The sequence below is a fragment of the Chlamydotis macqueenii genome, chromosome W, assembly GCF_036417535.1.
Source record: "Chlamydotis macqueenii isolate bChlMac1 chromosome W, bChlMac1.mat, whole genome shotgun sequence".
Lineage (NCBI taxonomy): Eukaryota > Metazoa > Chordata > Aves > Otidiformes > Otididae > Chlamydotis > Chlamydotis macqueenii.
In genome coordinates this window covers 14,801,827-14,815,654 of record NC_141592.1, presented here as the reverse complement: position 1 = coordinate 14,815,654, position 13,828 = coordinate 14,801,827, and the positions used below count along the sequence as shown (strand labels likewise).

General features: G+C 48.8%; 1 pseudogene; it reads right to left on the bottom strand.

Annotated features, from left to right (window-relative positions):
* The window catches only part of LOC147596586 (uncharacterized), a 28,185-nt pseudogene extending 15,001 nt beyond the window's left edge, over positions 1-13,184 (bottom strand).
* Between the last annotated feature and the right edge of the window lie 644 nt (positions 13,185-13,828).

The window sequence follows — 13,828 nt, the reverse complement described above, 5'->3', positions numbered from 1 at the left end:
GGGGAATAAGGAAGACCCAGGTAACTACAGGCCGATCAGCCTCACCTCTGTGCCTGGCAAGATCATGGAGCAGATTCTCCTGGAAACCATGCTAAGGCACATGGAGAGCAAGGAGGTGGTTGGTGACAGCCAACATGGCTTCACCAAGGGCAGATCGTGCCTGACCAATTTGGTGGCCTTCTATGACGGGGTGATGGCATCGGTTCACAAGGGACGAGCAACGGACATCATCTACCTGGACTTGTGCAAAGCTTTTGACACTGTCCCACATGACATCTTTCTCTCTAAACTAGAGAGACATGGGTTTGATGGACGGACCACTCGGTGGATAAGGAGTTGGCTGGATGGCCGCACTCAGAGAGTGGTGGTCAACGGCTCAAGGTCCATGTGGACACCGGTCACGAGTGGCGTCCCTCAGGGGTCCGTGCTGGGCCCGGCCCTGTTCAACATATTTGTCGGCGACATGGACAGTGGGATAGAGTGCACCCTCAGCAAGTTCGCCGACGACACCAAGTTGTGTGGTGCCGTCGACACGCTGGAAGGGAGGGATGCCATCCAGAGGGACCTTGACAGGCTGGAGAGGTGGGCCCGTGCCAACCTCATGAAGTTCAACCAGGCCAAGTGCAAGGTCCTGCATCTGGGCATCGTAGTTCAGCCCTGATCGGGACCAGACTACGCAGTCTCTCTCTCACTCCCCCCACCCTCCGAGAGAACAGGGAGAGAAAATATAAGGAAAAACGGCTCGAGGTTTGAGATAAGGACAGGGAGAAATCCTTAAAGTTACCGTCACGGGCAAAACAGACTCGACTTGGGGAAAACTATTCATTTATTACTACAAATAGCAGGATAATGAGACAGAGAACAAGATAACCTCCCCCCACCCCTCCCTCTTCCCAAGCTTAACATTATCTCTACTACCTTCCCCCCCCCACCCCCGAGCGGCACAGGGGGAGAAGAGGGAATGGGGGTGTCCTGGTTTCAGCAGGGATGGAGTTAATTTTCTTCTCAGTAGCCGGTGTGTTTTGGATTTTGTGTGTGAAGAATGTTGATAAAAACATTCTGATGATACGAGTTGTTGTTAATGAGACCAAGGACACTGTCTGGCTTTCCAAGTCTCGTTAACGTGCAGATGCGGGAAGCTGGGCAAAAGACAGACAGAATAATTGATCCAAACTGGCCAAAGAGAGTATTCCATGCCATAAACGTCATGCTCAGTATATAAGTGGGGGTTGCCCATGGGAGGGGGCATCATTTTCAGTTATTCCTTTTCTTGTCAGGTATCCGTTTGGGCACCATTGGCATTCTTTTTCTTCTCTCTTGCTTGCTGGCATCGTTCCCTCTACCTTGCTAGCTTGCTCTCCCCCTTCGCTTGCTGCTCGGTGTTGTTCCTGTAATCGCTGCTCAGGACGGGCTGCGTCGGTCATTCGGACATCGGGTGGTGAGAAATTGTACATTGTTCATTTTGTATATTTTGTAGATATTAATATCCTTATATCCTGTTAGCTTTGTAGTTTTTAGTATTTTCTGTAAACTGTTTTTATCTCAACCCACGAGTTTTCCTTTCTTCCCAATTTCTCTCCCCTGTCCCACTAGGTAGGGGCAGGGTGAATAAGAAACTGTGTGGTGATCCGGGCTAAACCACCACAGTCTTTTTGGCGCCCAACGTGGGGCTCGAAGGGGCCTCACTAGATCAGTCGTGAGATCATCGGACCTTAGTCTGAGGATCCAAGGTTCAAGCCCCGGTCAGTCCCGAAGGGTTGAGATAAGGACAGGTTTGAACACAGTGTGTTGAAAACAGATTTGTTACAAGTGTTCATTAAGCCGGTTTGGTCATCGCTGGGCACAATGTTATTTTATTTGTTCTCGCAGTTGTTTTTAGAGCTGTACTGGATAGCACCCTACTTGCCGTATTTTCTGTTTGTCGGTGTTTGTGCACGCTTTATCAATGATGTGTGTTGGATCAAAGGTATCGTTCTGCTGTGCTATGCGGCACTGATTTGTTTAGTGAGATTGCTGGTAACGGGACCATTTTCATATCTGTACTCAATGGCGGCGGGCAGTGTGCAGAGCGAGGAGGCAGAGGCAGCTCCACCCGGGTATTTCGGGAGCCATCTTGTGGGTGTTGTTTGGAACTATACCTGTTGTTTTGTTCCGGGAAGCCAGGCTGCGGGGGGAACATCTGTTTACAGCTTTCCCCACCTCACCAAGCTAATTTCAACAGCTTTTGAGAATTTTGAATACCCTTTTTATACCCCTACCACCATGTTCATGGTGACAAGTCTCTTGCAGCTATCTCAGATCTTGATATTGATGAAGTTTAAACAGTTTTTTAAAAGTATTATGGCTCCTCCAATCCCCGCAACAGACACTGTGGCTACTCAAACTGCTGCTACAAATACTGCAGCTACTTCAGCCGCTACGGCAGGTGCTGCAGCTACCCCAGCCCCTGCTACGGGCACTGCAATTGCTTCAGCCCCCACGCCAGACACTGTGGCTACTCAAACCTTGGCAAGCAGTACCAAAGAGAAACCGAAAAACCAATCATCCACACCAGTATCAGTTGCCCCTGTACATAAGAAATACACCAAAAAATCAGTTCGCATAGTGAAAGATGATGATGAACCAGGCCCATCACATGATCAGGGAGCGGCAGAAGGTGAGGTAGTCACCCGATCCCTATCCCTGAGTGAGCTGCGAGATATGCGAAAAGATTTCAGCCGTAATCAAGTTGAGCAACTTGTCACCTGGTTGCTCCGATGCTGGGACAGAGGGGCCAGTAGCCTGGAATTAGAAGGCAGGGAAGCCAGGCAGCTGGGATCTCTGTCTAGGGAAGCAGCCATTGACAGGGCAATTGGAAGAGAGTCAGCAGCCTGCAGCCTCTGGAGGCGACTCCTGTCAGGTGTGAGGGACAGGTATTTCTTTAAGGAAGATATTGTATGCCACCCAAGCAAGTGGACCACCATGGAGAGAGGTATCCAGTTTCTGAGGGAATTAGCTGTTCGGGAGCTGATTTATCATAACCTGGATGACCCACGGACATCCGTAGATCCAGATGAAATTGAATGTACCCGACCCATGTGGCGGAAATTTGTACAGAGTGCACCATCATCGTATGCCAACTCATTGGCAGCAATGAGTTGGAAAGATGATGAGATGCCACCAGTACGTGCAGTGGCTAACCAGCTCCGACAATATGAAGACAATCTCTCTTCCCCGATGCGGGCCTGTGTCTCAGCTATAGAAAGACTGACTGAGAAATCTGAAAGCCAGTTTGAAAAACTGTTAGAAAAACTATCTGAGGTGTGTGAGAAACTTGAAGATTCTTGCTCCCCACCTGCACGGACTAATATCTCAGCTATTAGAAGAAGACCTCATCCTCCTCCTGCTCAAGGGAGACGGTACACCCGACGAGATGACCTATGGTTTACCTTGCGTGACCAAGGAGAGGATATGAGGAAGTGGGATGGAAAGCCTACCTCGGCCCTAGAAGCACGTGTACGTGAGTTGCGAGGTAAAACAATCACAAAGGGAGGTTCTTCCAGGCAATTTGCTGCTCCAGTCTCCAGTGGGCAGTTCCCCAGACAGCGTAGAAGGGCTGATCTCACCTCTGATCCTATGGAAGGAACTTCTGATTCATATTCACAGAAAGTGAATAGAAAATATTATAAACAGGACGAGAGGGGCCCTGCCTCCAGCCAGGCGGAGGAGAGGGACAACAGAGTTTATTGGACTGTATGGATTAAATGGCCTGGCACATCAGACCCACAAAAGTATAAAGCTCTAGTAGACACTGGTGCACAGTGTACTCTAATACCATCAAGCTATAAAGGGGCACAACCCATTTGTATTTCTGGAGTGACAGGAGGATCCCAAGAGCTGACTGTATTGGAGGCTGAAGTAAGTTTGACAGGGAATGAGTGGCAAAAGCACCCCATAGTGACTGGCCCAGATGCTCCATGCATTCTTGGCATAGATTACCTCAGGAGTGGGTATTTCAAAGACCCAAAAGGGCACCGGTGGGCTTTTGGTATAGCCACCGTGGAGACAAATAAACAGCTGTCCATCTTGCCCAGACTTTCAAAGGACCCTTCCGTTGTGGGAAAGCTGAAGGTTGAAGAACAAAAGGTACCAATTGCTACTACCACGGTGCACCGGCGGCAATATCGCACCAACCGAGACTCCATAATCCCCATCCTCAAGCTGATTCGTCGACTGGAGAGCCAGGGAGTGATCAGCAAGTCCCGCTCACCCTTTAACAGTCCTATATGGCCAGTGAGAAAATCTAATGGAGAATGGAGACTAACAATGGACTATCGTGGCCTAAATGAGGTTACACCACCAATGAGTGCTGCCGTGCCAGACATGCTAGAACTTCAGTATGAACTGGAGTCAAAAGCAGCCAAGTGGTATGCCACCATCGATATTGCCAATGCGTTCTTCTCCATTCCTCTGGCACCAGAATGCAGGCCACAGTTTGCTTTCACTTGGAGGGGTGTCCAGTACACCTGGAATCGACTGCCCCAGGGGTGGAAACACAGCCCCACCATTTGCCATGGACTGATCCAGACTGTATTAGAAAAGGGTGGAGCTCCAGAACATCTGCAATACATTGATGACATCATTGTATGGGGCAACACAGCAGAAGAAGTTTTTGAGAAAGGGGAGAAAATAATCCAAATCCTTCTGAAAGCCGGTTTTGCAATAAAACAAAGCAAAGTCAAGGGGCCTGCACAAGAGATCCAGTTTTTAGGAGTAAAATGGCAAGATGGACGTCGTCACATTCCAATGGATGTGGTCAACAAAATAACAGCTATGGCTCCACCAGCTAACAAAAAGGAAACACAAGCCTTTTTAGGTGTTGTGGGTTTCTGGAGAATGCATATTCCAAATTACAGTATGATTGTAAGCCCTCTCTATGAAGTGACTCGAAAGAGGAATGATTTTAAATGGGGCCCTGAACAACGACAAGCCTTTGAACAAATTAAACAGGAGATTGTTCATGCAGTAGCCCTTGGGCCAGTCCGGACAGGACAAGATGTGAAAAACATCCTCTACACCGCAGCCGGGGAGAATGGCCCTACCTGGAGTCTTTGGCAGAGAACATCAGGAGAGACTCGAGGTCGACCCCTAGGCTTTTGGAGCCGGGGATATAGAGGATCCGAGGACCGCTATACTCCAACTGAAAAAGAGATACTGGCAGCATACGAAGGAGTTCGAGCTGCTTCAGAAGTGATTGGTACTGAAGCACAGCTCCTCCTGGCACCCCGATTGCCAGTGCTGGGCTGGATGTTCAAAGGGAAGGTCCCCTCTACACATCATGCAACTGATGCCACGTGGAGTAAATGGGTCGCACTGATCACACAGCGAGCCCGAATAGGAAACCCCAATCGCCCAGGAATCTCAGAAGTAATCACAGATTGGCCAGAAGGCAAAGATTTTGAAATGCCGCCAGAGGAAGAGGTGACACGTGCTGAAGAAGCCCCACCATACAACAACCTCCCAGAAAATGAGAGGCGATATGCTTTGTTCACTGATGGATCCTGTCGTATTGTAGGAAAACATCGAAAGTGGAAAGCTGCTGTGTGGAGTCCTACACGACGAGTGGCAGAAGCCACTGAAGGCCAAGGTGAATTGAGTCAGTTTGCAGAGGTGAAAGCCATCCAGCTGGCTTTAGACATCGCTGAACGGGAAAAATGGCCAAAGCTCTATCTCTACACTGACTCATGGATGGTGGCAAATGCCCTGTGGGGGTGGTTAAAGCAATGGAAACAGCAACTGGCAGCGCAGAGGCAAACCCATCTGGGCTGCCGCACTGTGGCAAGATATTGCTGCCCGGTTAGAGAAGCTTGTTGTAAAAGTACGTCACGTAGATGCTCACATACCCAGGAGTCGAGCCACTGAAGAACATCAAAACAACCAGCAAGTGGATCAGGCTGCTAAGATTAAAGTTTCCCAAGTGGACTTAGACTGGCAACACAGAGGTGAACTATTTTTAGCTCGGTGGGCCCATGACACCTCAGGCCATCAAGGAAGAGACGCAACATACAAATGGGCTCGTGATCGAGGGGTGGATTTAACCATGGACACTATTGCACAGGTTATCCACGACTGTGAGACATGCGCTGCAATTAAGCAAGCCAAGCGGCTAAAGCCTCTTTGGTATGGGGAACGATGGCTGAAATACAAATATGGAGAGGCCTGGCAGATTGATTACATCACACTCCCACAAACTCGCCAAGGCAAGCGCTATGTGCTTACAATGGTAGAAGCAACCACTGGGTGGCTAGAGACATATTCTGTACCCCATGCCACCGCCCGAAACACCATCTTGGGCCTTGAGAAGCAAGTTCTCTGGCGACATGGCACTCCAGACAGAATAGAGTCAGACAATGGGACTCATTTCCGAAACAACCTCATAGATACCTGGGCCAAAGAGCATGGCATTGAGTGGGTATATCACATCCCCTATCACGCACCAGCCTCTGGAAAGATTGAACGGTACAATGGACTGCTGAAAACTACACTGAAAGCAATGGGTGGTGGAACCTTCAAAAACTGGGACAAACATTTAGCAAAAGCCACTTGGTTAGTCAACACTCGGGGATCCATCAATCGAGCTGGCCCTGCCCAATCTGAACTTTTACATACTGTAGATGGTGATAAAGTTCCTGTGGTGCATGTAAGGAATATGTTGGGGAAAACAGTCTGGGTTATTCCTCCTCTGGGCAAAGGCAAACCCATTCGTGGGATTGCTTTCGCTCAAGGACCTGGATGTACTTGGTGGGTGATGCGGGAGGATGGGGAAGTCCGATGTGTACCTCAAGGAGATTTGATTCTAGGTGAAAACAGCCAATAATTTGAACTGTATATAATCATGTCTGTAGTTCTTTTATGTTCTATCAGAGGTAGTGCAGCAAGAATCACACTCAACAGTGAAGAACAAGCTTTGATGAAACCGAGCGATGTGCAGCAGTGATGGAGTCAGAACTGGTGACCAACAACTTCCTCGAGATCAACATCTTCAACTTGCAGACCATGGACGTGATACATCAGCCGCGCCAGAGGTACCAGCTACGAGTTCCAGATGCAGTATGTAACAACTTCACACTACATACCATCTCTCCTGCCCTGAGAGACTGCTATCACAGATGGGGCCCAAAGTCATGGACTAAATTAACTCAACAGACTTTGGAGGGATAGCTCATAGATTGAGATAGTGATATCTGTGTGTATATCTATAAGCATGACGTAAATGGTATGGAATAAGGGGTGGATACTGTCCTGGTTTCAGCAGGGATGGAGTTAATTTTCTTCTCAGTAGCCGGTGTGTTTTGGATTTTGTGTGTGAAGAATGTTGATAAAAACATTCTGATGATACGAGTTGTTGTTAATGAGACCAAGGACACTGTCTGGCTTTCCAAGTCTCGTTAACGTGCAGATGCGGGAAGCTGGGCAAAAGACAGACAGAATAATTGATCCAAACTGGCCAAAGAGAGTATTCCATGCCATAAACGTCATGCTCAGTATATAAGTGGGGGTTGCCCATGGGAGGGGGCATCATTTTCAGTTATTCCTTTTCTTGTCAGGTATCCGTTTGGGCACCATTGGCATTCTTTTTCTTCTCTCTTGCTTGCTGGCATCGTTCCCTCTACCTTGCTAGCTTGCTCTCCCCCTTCGCTTGCTGCTCGGTGTTGTTCCTGTGATCGCTGCTCAGGACGGGCTGCGTCGGTCATTCAGACATCGGGTGGTGAGAAATTGTACATTGTTCATTTTGTATATTTTGTAGATATTAATATCCTTATATCCTGTTAGCTTTGTAGTTTTTAGTATTTTCAGTAAACTGTTTTTATCTCAACCCACGAGTTTTCCTTTCTTCCCAATTTCTCTCCCCTGTCCCACTAGGTAGGGGCAGGGTGAATAAGAAACTGTGTGGTGATCCGGGCTAAACCACCACAGGGGGTTGCGGTCAGTTCATCACGCGTTGTTTCACGCCGCTGCTTCATGGTCGGGGGAAGAACTCCTCACATTCCTCCCCTGCTCCGTTGTGGGGTCCCACTCCTACGCCACAGTCCTTCGTGGAACTGCTCCGGCGTGGGTCATCTCTTCCACACGGAATGCAGTCCCTCCAGAACAGCTGTCCCAGCGGGCCCTCCACGGGCCACAGCCTCCTTCAGGCATCCACCTCCCGCGGTACGGGGTCCTTCATGGGCTCCAAGTGGATCTCTGCTCCTCCGTGGACCTCCATGGGCTGCAGGGGGACAACCTGCTCCACCATGGTCATCACCACAGGCTGCAGGGGAATCTTGGCCAGGAGCCGCATTACTCCTCCCCCTCCTTCTGAACTGACCTTGTCATCCGCAGCCATTCCTCACAACAGGCTGGTAGATGTCTCTCAGGATCTTTTTACATCTTATTCACTTCTCATCTCACCTCCTCTCCACTTCTTACAGCCAGGCCGGACCGAGTCGGGCACAGTTGGCTGCCTGGCGGGAGGCCAGAGGGTGAGGCCTGCAAGGCCCATGAGGCCTGTGCCTCCCCCTCTGCGCCTCTGCCCCTGCTCAGCTTCTTCACATCTTCTCTCCTCTCTCTTTTTTTTTTTCTGTTTTCCCATTCTTAAATACGTTATCGCAGAGGCGTTATCACGTAACATTCTGCTACCAATCGTCTCGGCCTTGGCCAGCAGCAGGTCCGCCCTAGGCCTGGCCGAGTCCACTGAACAAAGGGGAGCAACTTCTAGCAGTTTCCTACAGAAGCTACCACCTTAGGCCCCCCCTCACTAACAAAACCACGACACTGGGTCATGGCAATCCCAGGCACAAATACAGGCTGGGCGGGGAATGGATTGAGAGCAGCCCTGAGGAGAAGGACTTGGGAGTGCTGGTGGATGAGAAGCTTAACATGAGCAGGCAATGCGCCCTTGCGGCCCAGAAGGCCAACCGCATCCTGGGCTGCATCAAGAGGAGCGTGGCCAGCAGGTCGAGGGAGGTGATTCTCCCCCTCTACTTTGCACTGGTGAGACCCCACCTGGAGTACTGTGTCCAGTTCTGGAGCCCCCAACACAAGAAGGACATGGACCAGTTGGAGAAGGTCCAGAGGAGGGCCACGAAGATGATAAAAGGGCTGTTTAGTAGGGCCTGTTGTGATAGGACGAGAGGTAATGGTTTTAAAATAGAGGGGGGTAGATTTAGATTAGAAATTAGGAAAAAATTTTTTACGATGCGAGTTATAGAACACTGGAACAGGTTGCCCAGAAAGGTGGTGGAGGCCCCATCCCTGGAAACGTTCAAGGCCAGGCTGGATGAGGCTCTGAGCAACCTGATCTAGTTGGGGATGTCCCTGCTTCTTGCAGGGGGGTTGGACTAGATGACCTTTGAAGGTCCCTTCCAACCCTAACCATTCTATGATTCTATGATTCTATGATTCTAAAAATGATTTTGGATACGGGAAACGGATTAAGGGTCAGCGAAGGACATATGATTCAGTACTTCACTGACCAAGACTCCTGGCGAACCCCTCTTTTCCCCCTCTCTCAAGCAGATTAGCTGTGCTTTCAGGGTTTTGTGTGCGCATTCTACAATCACTTGCTTGGTGCTGTTCAGAGGAATGCCAAACGTATGGCGGACTCCCCACGTCTGCAGGAAGTGGTGAGATACCCATGACGGCCCACGGTCAGTCTTTATTTTCCGAGGTACCCTAGGCAAATAAAAGCCCAGCTCTGGTGCAGGATGGATTTTGTGTTATGGACGTCGTGAATGGACACACGAAGAGAGCTCGGGAGCAAGTGTCGATCGCAACATGAATGTATTTGAAACAGCCAAATAGCGCATAGTCTGTGATATCTAGTTGTCGTACCTGGTTCGGAGCATACCTCCGGGGTTAACGCCTGGGTAGTATAAGGCCTGGTTCAGGTTAGGTGCTTGACATGCTGGACAGGCTGGCACTATAGCCCAACCATGTGAGATGGGCAGTCGGAACTGATGTCGTATGGCATGTGCGTTCTGATGTATTATTCTCTGTATCACTTTTATAGACAGGTGACCAAGCACGGAATGTTAATGATTATACCTAGTATGATGCCTAGTATCACAATTTTTTAGCTAAGGATTGCAACCACCTAGCTATGCCCTACACAAGCTAATAAGATTACTAATAACACCTTATATATATATAACCCCCCCCCCCTAAATTTCACTATTTTCTACTAATTTTCTATTATGATATTCTCTATTACTACAAACATAATAACTTCAGTAACTTTCTTATCTACAAAGCCAGTGACTAATTTTTGCAGGCCTCTGTTGAAACAAGCCATAAATTCCATTAACAATGTCTTGTATCTTAAAGTTCCCTTCTCATTCCATGGCTTTCTTCCAGCGAGCATGATTGTATCCCTCTCCCAAGGTCAGTTTGCTTTCACTGACACCGTACTGGCTCAAGAAATACCCACATCTCTCTCTTCTTTGTTTATGAGAAGAGGCTTGTTTCAACGCTTTATCTATTAAAGTCTGCACATATTTCAACACACACACGGAATACAGATCAAAATACATATATAAAAAGAATGAATAAGCATCCTACAGCTATTAGTAACAAGCTTTTATCAATCCACCAAAAAGATTTCTGAATATATCAAAATCATCAATTTGTTGCAGTTTTTTGAACTCCTTTTTGCAAGTTTTGAATACTTTTGTGAATAGATTCCGAATAACCAGACAGATTCATGCAGCAAAGCCCATCAAAATCCTGACAACCATGGTTTTGTGCTAATAATAAAAAATCTACTACTGATCTCTTCTGTTACCCACCCGACTACGCCAAAGACACCGCCGAGCAAGAGGCTGTTTATCAGCAGGGTCAGAGCAGAGAAAGGAGGCAGGCGCAGCACCTTCAGGGCGTCCCCTGTTGTTAATAAAGTGTGCTCTGGGTCCATCCTCTCCCCTCTGCTCCGAGCCACCTCTGTTTATACCCTCAGCAGATTCAGTGAAAGAGTACTGACTAGACGTTGCTGCACACGTGGCCAGCGCACACAACAAGGCCTGACCAGACGTTGCTGCATGTGTAGCCAGCACATGCAACAAGGTCTGTCAAATATGTGCTCCGCAGGCTAACAGCTGTTCTGTTTTGTAAAATAGTATAGCGTAGAGAACCTATATCAATTAACAGTGTTAATAGTACTGATATAATTGCATGTGTTTGCTTAGCAAGCCAAAAGCCCAATTTATTTAGCGTAGCTAATGCCTAGGCACTTGCCACATCAAGTGCAAAGATTGAAGCAGCAATAATTTCACCTGGTTTCCAAAACTCTATATTATCTTGGCAATCAGATTCAAAGCTGTGTGTACTTCGTTTAGGTCTTTTATGCTGTCTGGATTTTGATATGTGCTCGCGTGATCACACTATGCTGTATCGTTGCAATGTATAGGTCTTAAAGCATTTACAATCATTACCCCTCTAGTAACATTAGCTCCTGAATAGTTAAAGAAAATAGGCAGAAGTCCATCTTTAGGGATCCCAAAAGTTCCATCTTCTGTTACTTAGCACTCAGCACTCGCGGCTGCTGTTGTTTTACACAGAATTGTCGTCCTACCACTATCTGATCTGGCAGATTGACCAAGCATGTTCTGAAAGGCTTATTTGAAGATGATATAGACAAACAAATGGTGTCCTGTCCTGTGGCATTAACCATAATTACCCACACATTTGTTCTTTCCGTAACTGATGTCCATGGAGCTGCCACACAGGTTGTTAACAATCCGATGAACACAAGGCAGCTTGGAGCGCTGGTCGTACCCATTGTGCAGGGATCTACTTGTTCACTGCTCCTGTAGAGACACAAGCGTATCCTTTCCCCCACGTCATAAGAGGGAATGGTCCTTCCCAATTACCTGTTTCCAGATTATTTTCCCTTTTTTTTTTTTTTTTTTTTTTTGGCTCAGCTTCCTGCACCTGCTCATTAACGAGACTTGGAAAGCCAGACAGTGTCCTTGGTCTCCTTAACAACCCTTATCATCAGAGCATTTTTATCAACATTCTTCACATACAAAACCCAAAGCTTCTGAGAGGAAAATTAACTTCATCCCTGCTAAAACCAAGACAGTATTCATCCCTTATTTCACACCATTTACTTCATGCTTATACACACACACACACAAACACGCCACCTCTATAACAAGGAAGCTCCAAAGACCGAAGGCTCCTTTTCTGGATCTATGGGACCTGGATCAAAGGGATTTTTCCGGCTCGCTGTTAGTCTTTGTTTCCATGGACGAAGGAGCGGACGGGGTAACGGGTGCTGTTGAATCTCCTTTCTGCGTGTGATTCTTCAAGGCTTCAAACATTACACGCCACGCCGGTAATAACTTTTGAACAGCAGGGTCACCCCGCGTTACACAGTCCCACAGTCTAATACCTATGGTGTTCCAGGAGCCCACTGCATAGATATTACAGAGGTTTGCGTTTGATACGTGAGCGGACACCCAAGTCAACAAGCTCTTCAGGTCAGTGTTATTAATAGCACAGTTCTGTTCTTCTAACATTTTTGTTAGACTCGTTAAAACTGATTTATGTTCCTTTGAAGCAGTGCTTCTCGTCGTTCTGGTCTGGAGGACCGCGGCTCTATCACCCGCCGCTTTATCCTTGATCTCGGGGACCGCGGCTCTTTTCCCCACCGGGAAAGCACTAGGACCCCGCTCCGCGCCCCGCGACTCCTCGGGCGCCACCTCGAAACTGGCTGCCGCCTCACTATCACCCCTCTGCGAATTTACAAGCGGTGGAGCCAATGGGGCAGAAGGAGAGACAGAGGGCATTTCTGTGTCCTCGTATTTGGGGGGTTGTTCTTTCAGGTCAGGCTCCTCCGGCAAGGAAGGCGCGATACACGGGGGAGTACACCCAAATTCCATCGCCCCTCTACCACCATCAGAGGCTCCCGGCCGAACCAGGCAGACCACCGGAGCGCCACTCCCCGTCCCCTCCGCCCCGTCTCGACCCCGTTCGTCCCCCTCCCCTTCTGAGGGCCACCCTTCTTTGATTGCAGTTAAAGCCACAACCCACACTTGGCGCGCCTCTCGAGCCTTAGCCAGCAGTCTTTTCACCGAACCTAACGTCTCCAGCCGCGTCACCACACCCTTCGTTCCGACCCCACCTTCTTCCAACGACTCTTTCCCCGCCGCCTGTAACTGCGCCATGTCCATCACCTCTCCCGGCTTGTTAATCAAGCCCTTTTTTTGCATCCATTGGATGAACTCCGTCAACGGTGCCCTATGCACCGGACAATTCAGATCTTTACCCAATGCCTTTAATACCTTCACTGTATCAGAGATGGATGCCATCTTAACAGCAGGCAGGCACGACCGTCGCGTGGCCCCAGCTCAAAACCGTTCGGACCTGTCACACGTCGGGGTCACCACTTGCCGGCTCTCTTGCCAGCTAACCTACCCCGCACTCACCGGAGCCCCGCTCCGGGGAAAGCAGGGCATCACACGGATACCGTCAAGCCAAGCCTTCAATTTAATGCTGCGCAACACAGGGTTAAATACCCGTACACCCGCTACGCATGCGAACGCACCTGCACCCATGGACCCATCCATGCCCGCCACGCACCTACCCCTACACTCATGGACTTATCCGTACCCACCACGTACATGGACACACCTAACCTCTGCACTCATGGATTCATCCGCGTCCAGTGCGTGAGTCACCACGGACCGCCCCTCCAGCGTACGTGCATCCCTTCTAACGTTACCCCACAAAGTCAGTCACAAAATTATCACACATTTCTATGTGGCCCAACATCTCACCTCGTGTGCCTGCACACACATGTATGTCATCT